The sequence below is a fragment of the Sander vitreus genome, chromosome 7 (assembly GCF_031162955.1).
Source record: "Sander vitreus isolate 19-12246 chromosome 7, sanVit1, whole genome shotgun sequence".
In the NCBI taxonomy this organism is placed as follows: domain Eukaryota; kingdom Metazoa; phylum Chordata; class Actinopteri; order Perciformes; family Percidae; genus Sander; species Sander vitreus.
The window spans coordinates 1,485,274-1,491,058 of record NC_135861.1 but is presented as its reverse complement, the minus strand read 5'-3'; the positions used below and the strand labels follow the sequence as shown (position 1 = coordinate 1,491,058).

The window sequence follows — 5,785 nt, the reverse complement described above, 5'->3', positions numbered from 1 at the left end:
GTATGGTGAAGGGTATGTGATGATGGGGGGGTATGGTGAAGGGTATGTGATGATGTGGGGGTATGGTGAAGGGTATGTGATGATGTGGGGGGTATGGTGAAGGGTATGTGATGATGTGGGGGGTATGGTGAAGGGTATGTGATGATGAGGGGGTATGGTGAAGGGTATGTGATGATGTGGGGGTATGGTGAAGGGTATGTGATGATGGGGGGGTATGGTGAAGGGTATGTGATGATGGGGGGGGTATGGTGAAGGGTATGTGATGATGTGGGGACCAAGGGAACTTTATCAGGATCATAGTATCCTGGATCCATGAAATAACTGACCTTTCAAAATAAAAGTCTGCCTGCCTCTATGGGAATCTAACATAGGGGTGAACTGACTTATGCCCCCTGTATTTTAAGGAAGAACATTTATTTATTTACGATACATTATTCATCCACAAAGATACTTGGTGTCCTTAAAGGTTGGATTTTTCCTCATTTTTTAATTAAGGCATTAAGATCAATTTCCTAAAGATTTATTATTTATTCCTCTTTTTAGTAACTTTAGCGTGGGTTCATAATGTTTTCATGAAAATATATAAAACATTCAAACTCTTTTATAATTATTAATAAAATAAACTCTGCTTCATCTTCACACAGCATCTTCATCATCAAACATAAACATTTTGATTCAAGCTCTCCAGCAGCAGATTTATTTTAACAATTGATCGGCTGAAAACAAACTGACTGATCATAATAATTATATAAAATAATAATCTTTCCGTCAGACGTAATACAAACATCCTGTTTTGCACTGTAACCATGAAAATCGGTCTAAAATGTTAGACTCTTATGAAATATAATATTAGTCTTAAAAAATCTTCAGCGTAGTGGCCGGGTTAGCTCAGTTGGTAGAGCGGGCGCACCTAATATATAGAGGTTTACTCCTCGACCCAGCGGCCGCAGGTTTGACTCCGACCTGCGGCCCTTTGCTGCACGTCATTCCTTCTCTCTCCCCTCTCAGGTCTTCATCTGTCCTGTGGAAATAAAGGCCTAAAAATGCATCAAAATAAAAAGGATTCTGTAAACCATCAGGATGCGTTCAGGTACAGTACTGAGTGTAGGCCACCTGAGTCGCAGTGTTCAGTTCTAATGTCTGTTCACTGCCGACCAATCACAACGGAGAACTGCCACTCGTAGAAATATAAACATTTAAATCACCGTAAATGATTATTACTGTTCAATAAGGATTAGGAGCAAACATTGACCAGAATTAATTGTTAATTAAATGTGTGTGATTCACGGCTCACAAATAATTATTTGTTTCTCCTCGTTCACTACCGGACATATTTTTCCCGAAATAAGTTCCCATGGTGGTCCACCGGAAGGGGCGGGACTTCGCCTCTCTATTCTGATCGATGAACGCGTATCAATAAGGAGATCAGGCCTGTGTTATTTATTCTACACATTAACTACAATAAATATATATTGATATTTATCTGCTGTTAGAAAAATAAATCTGTCGATCTAAAAATGTATTTATTTTAATTAGTGACATTAACATCATATATTAAAACAAACTCCCTATCGATGATTTGGGGTGTCACCGTTCTCCAAATCCACAATTCCATTCAATAAAAAAAAAAAAAACGTTTAGCAGGGACGGCGAACGAGCCACTGGATGGCAGAAGGTTACTCTGCATCGACAGTTTGGGTTACCAGAGTTTACGAGGTGCAACTGAATTCAACTGAATGCACCGTTAGTTTAACGAGGTTCACATGAACGCACCATGGAGTCCCGTCTGAGCTCACATGCTTTACCTTCGTTGTTTGTTTCCATAAGGCCTCCTGCACGCTGCCTGCGTGGCGTGAGCGTGGCGTGTCAGCTGCGTGGCGTTTTCTACGTCTTTACACACCAGAAACGTGTCTGACTGCTGCTGCTGCTGCTGCTGCTGCTGCTGCTGTTAGCCTCGTCTGGACACATGTATGTTTCCCATAAACATAAACATAAATATATACTGATCTGATTACAGCAAAGACAACGTCGGCAGGACTGACGGCAACATAGACTCCGGAATATTTCCTTCTGTATTGACAGCTGGCGCAATGTTAGAAAATCGATAATTATTTATTATTATTATTTTTTTAAATGACATTTATATCAAAACCTCGAGACTTTCAACCATCAACATGTCATTTATTAAATGTATTTGTGTCTAAATGACATTTAAACATCTTTTCCTATTCTATGTTGCCTGGAAACGCTTCCAACACGCTTGCGTGTCGCGTGAAAAATATGCGTCGTCCTATTTCTAGCATGCACGTGTTTTCGGCACAGCTTGTGCGTGTCACGCAGCCAGCGTGCACGCTCTAACCGGTTAACATGGGAGCAGAAATAAAAACGCTCACGCCACGCAGCTGCAACGCTCACGCTCACGCCACGCAGCTGACACGCTCACGCCACGCAGCGGACACGCTCACGCCACGCAGCTGACACGCTCACGCAGCTGACACGCTCACGCCACGCAGCTGACACGCTCACGCAGCTGACACGCTCACGCAGCTGACACGCTCACGCCACGCAGCGGAAATGCTCACGCCACCCAGCGGACACGCTCACGCCACCCAGCTGACACGCTCACGCCACGCAGCTGACACGCTCACGCCACGCAGCGGACACGCCACGCCACCCAGCTGACACGCTCACGCCACCCAGCTGACACGCTCACGCCACGCAGCGGAAATGCTCACGCCACGCAGCGGACACGCTCACGCAGCTGACACGCTCACGCCACGCAGCGGAAATGCTCACGCCACCCAGCGGACACGCTCACGCCACGCAGCTGACACGCTCACGCCACGCAGCTGACACGCTCACGCAGCTGACACGCTCACGCCACCCAGCTGACACGCTCACGCCACCCAGCTGACACGCACACGCCACGCAGCTGACACGCTCACGCCACGCAGCGGACACGCTCACGCCACGCAGCGGACACGCTCACGCAGCTGACACGCTCACGCCACGCAGCGGACACGCTCACGCCACCCAGCTGACACGCCACGCCACGCAGCGGACACGCTCACGCCACCCAGCTGACACGCCACGCCACGCAGCTGACACGCTCACGCCACGCAGCTGACACGCTCACGCCACCCAGCTGACACGCCACGCCACGCAGCTGACACGCTCACGCCACCCAGCTGACACGCTCACGCCACCCAGCTGACACGCTCACGCCACCCAGCTGACACGCTCACGCCACCCAGCTGACACGCTCACGCCACCCAGCTGCACACGCTCACGCCACCCAGCTGACACGCTCACGCCACGCAGCTGACACGCTCACGCCACGCAGCTGCACACGCCACGCCACCCAGCTGACACGCTCACGCCACGCAGCTGACACGCCACGCCACCACGCAGCTGACACGCTCACGCCACCACGCAGCTGACACGCCACGCCACCCAGCTGCACACGCCACGCCACCCAGCTGACACGCTCACGCCACGCAGCGGACACGCCACGCCACGCAGCTGACACGCCACGCCACGCAGCTGACACGCCACGCCACCCAGCTGACACGCCACGCCACGCAGCTGACACGCTCACGCCACCCAGCTGACACGCCACGCCACGCAGCTGACACGCCACGCCACGCAGCTGACACGCCACGCCACGCAGCTGACACGCCACGCCACCCAGCTGACACGCCACGCCACGCAGCTGACACGCCACGCCACCCAGCTGACACGCCACGCCACGCAGCTGACACGCCACGCCACGCAGCTGACACGCCACGCCACGCAGCTGACACGCTCACGCCACCCAGCTGACACGCCACGCCACCCAGCTGACACGCCACGCCACCCAGCTGACACGCCACGCCACGCAGCTGACACGCTCACGCCACGCAGCTGACACGCCACGCCACGCAGCTGACACGCCACGCCACGCAGCTGACACGCCACGCCACCCAGCTGACACGCCACGCCACCCAGCTGACACGCCACGCCACGCAGCTGACACGCCACGCCACGCAGCTGACACGCCACGCCACGCAGCTGACACGCTCACGCCACGCAGCTGACACGCCACGCCACCCAGCTGACACGCTCACGCCACGCAGCTGACACGCTCACGCCACGCAGCTGACAACGCCACGCCACCCAGCTGACACGCCACGCCACGCAGCTGCACACGCCACGCCACGCAGCTGACACGCCACGCCACGCAGCTGACACGCCACGCCACGCAGCTGACACGCCACGCCACCCAGCTGACACGCCACGCCACGCAGCTGACACGCCACGCCACCCAGCTGACACGCCACGCCACGCAGCTGACACGCCACGCCACCCAGCTGACACGCTCACGCCACGCAGCTGACACGCCACGCCACCCAGCTGACACGCTCACGCCACCCAGCTGACACGCCACGCCACGCAGCTGACACGCCACGCCACGCAGCTGACACGCTCACGCCACGCAGCGGACACGCCACGCCACCCAGCTGACACGCCACGCCACGCAGCTGCACACGCCACGCCACCCAGCTGACACGCCACGCCACGCAGCTGCACACGCCACGCCACCACGCAGCTGACACGCCACGCCACCCAGCTGACACGCCACGCATCACGCCACGCCACGCAGCTGACACGCCACGCCACGCAGCTGACACGCCACGCCACGCAGCTGACACGCTCACGCCACGCAGCTGACACGCCACGCCACGCAGCTGCACACGCCACGCCACCCAGCTGACACGCCACGCCACGCAGCTGACACGCCACGCCACGCAGCTGCACGCCACGCTGACACGCCACGCCACGCAGCTGACACGCCACGCCACGCAGCTGACACGCCACGCCACGCAGCTGACACGCCACGCCACGCAGCTGACACGCCACGCCACCCAGCTGACACGCCACGCCACGCAGCTGACACGCCACGCCACCCAGCTGACACGCCACGCCACGCAGCTGACACGCCACGCCACGCAGCTGACACGCCACGCCACGCAGCTGACACGCCACGCCACGCAGCTGACACGCCACGCCACGCAGCTGACACGCCACGCCACGCAGCTGACACGCCACGCCACGCAGCTGACACGCCACGCCACGCAGCTGACACGCCACGCCACGCAGCGACACGCCACGCCACGCAGCTGACACGCCACGCCACGCAGCTGACACGCCACGCCACGCAGCGCACGCCACGCCACGCAGCTGACACGCCACGCCACGCAGCTGCAACGCCACGCCACCCAGCTGACACGCCACGCCACGCAGCTGACACGCTCACGCCACGCAGCGGCAACGCTCACGCCACCCAGCTGACACGCTCACGCCACGCAGCTGACACGCTCACGCCACGCAGCTGCACACGCTCACGCCACGCAGCTGCAACGCTCACGCCACGCAGCTGACACGCTCACGCCACCCAGCTGACACGCTCACGCCACCCAGCTGCAACGCTCACGCCACCCAGCTGACACGCTCACGCCACGCAGCTGCCACGCTCACGCCACCCAGCGGACACGCTCACGCCACGCAGCTGACACGCTCACGCCACCCAGCTGACACGCTCACGCCACCCAGCGGACACGCTCACGCCACCCAGCTGACACGCTCACGCCACCCAGCTGACACGCTCACGCCACCCAGCTGACACGCTCACGCCACGCAGCTGCAACGCTCACGCCACCACCCAGCTGACACGCTCACGCCACGCAGCTGCAACGCTCACGCCGCCACGCAGCTGCAACGCTCACGCCACCACGCAGCTGACACG

The 5,785-nt window shown here is 57.9% G+C and overlaps 1 protein-coding gene across 2 annotated transcripts in view; it reads right to left on the bottom strand.

Moving 5' to 3' along the window:
- Positions 1 to 5,277: 5,277 nt before the first annotated feature.
- The window catches only part of abcd1 (ATP-binding cassette, sub-family D (ALD), member 1), a 23,003-nt gene continuing 22,495 nt past the window's right edge, over positions 5,278 to 5,785 (bottom strand). For both annotated transcript variants that reach the window (XM_078254131.1, XM_078254132.1), the window contains exon 17: positions 5,278 to 5,785. This exon is cut by the window's right edge and continues 784 nt beyond it. The gene's annotated coding sequence lies outside the window, so the exon portion shown is untranslated.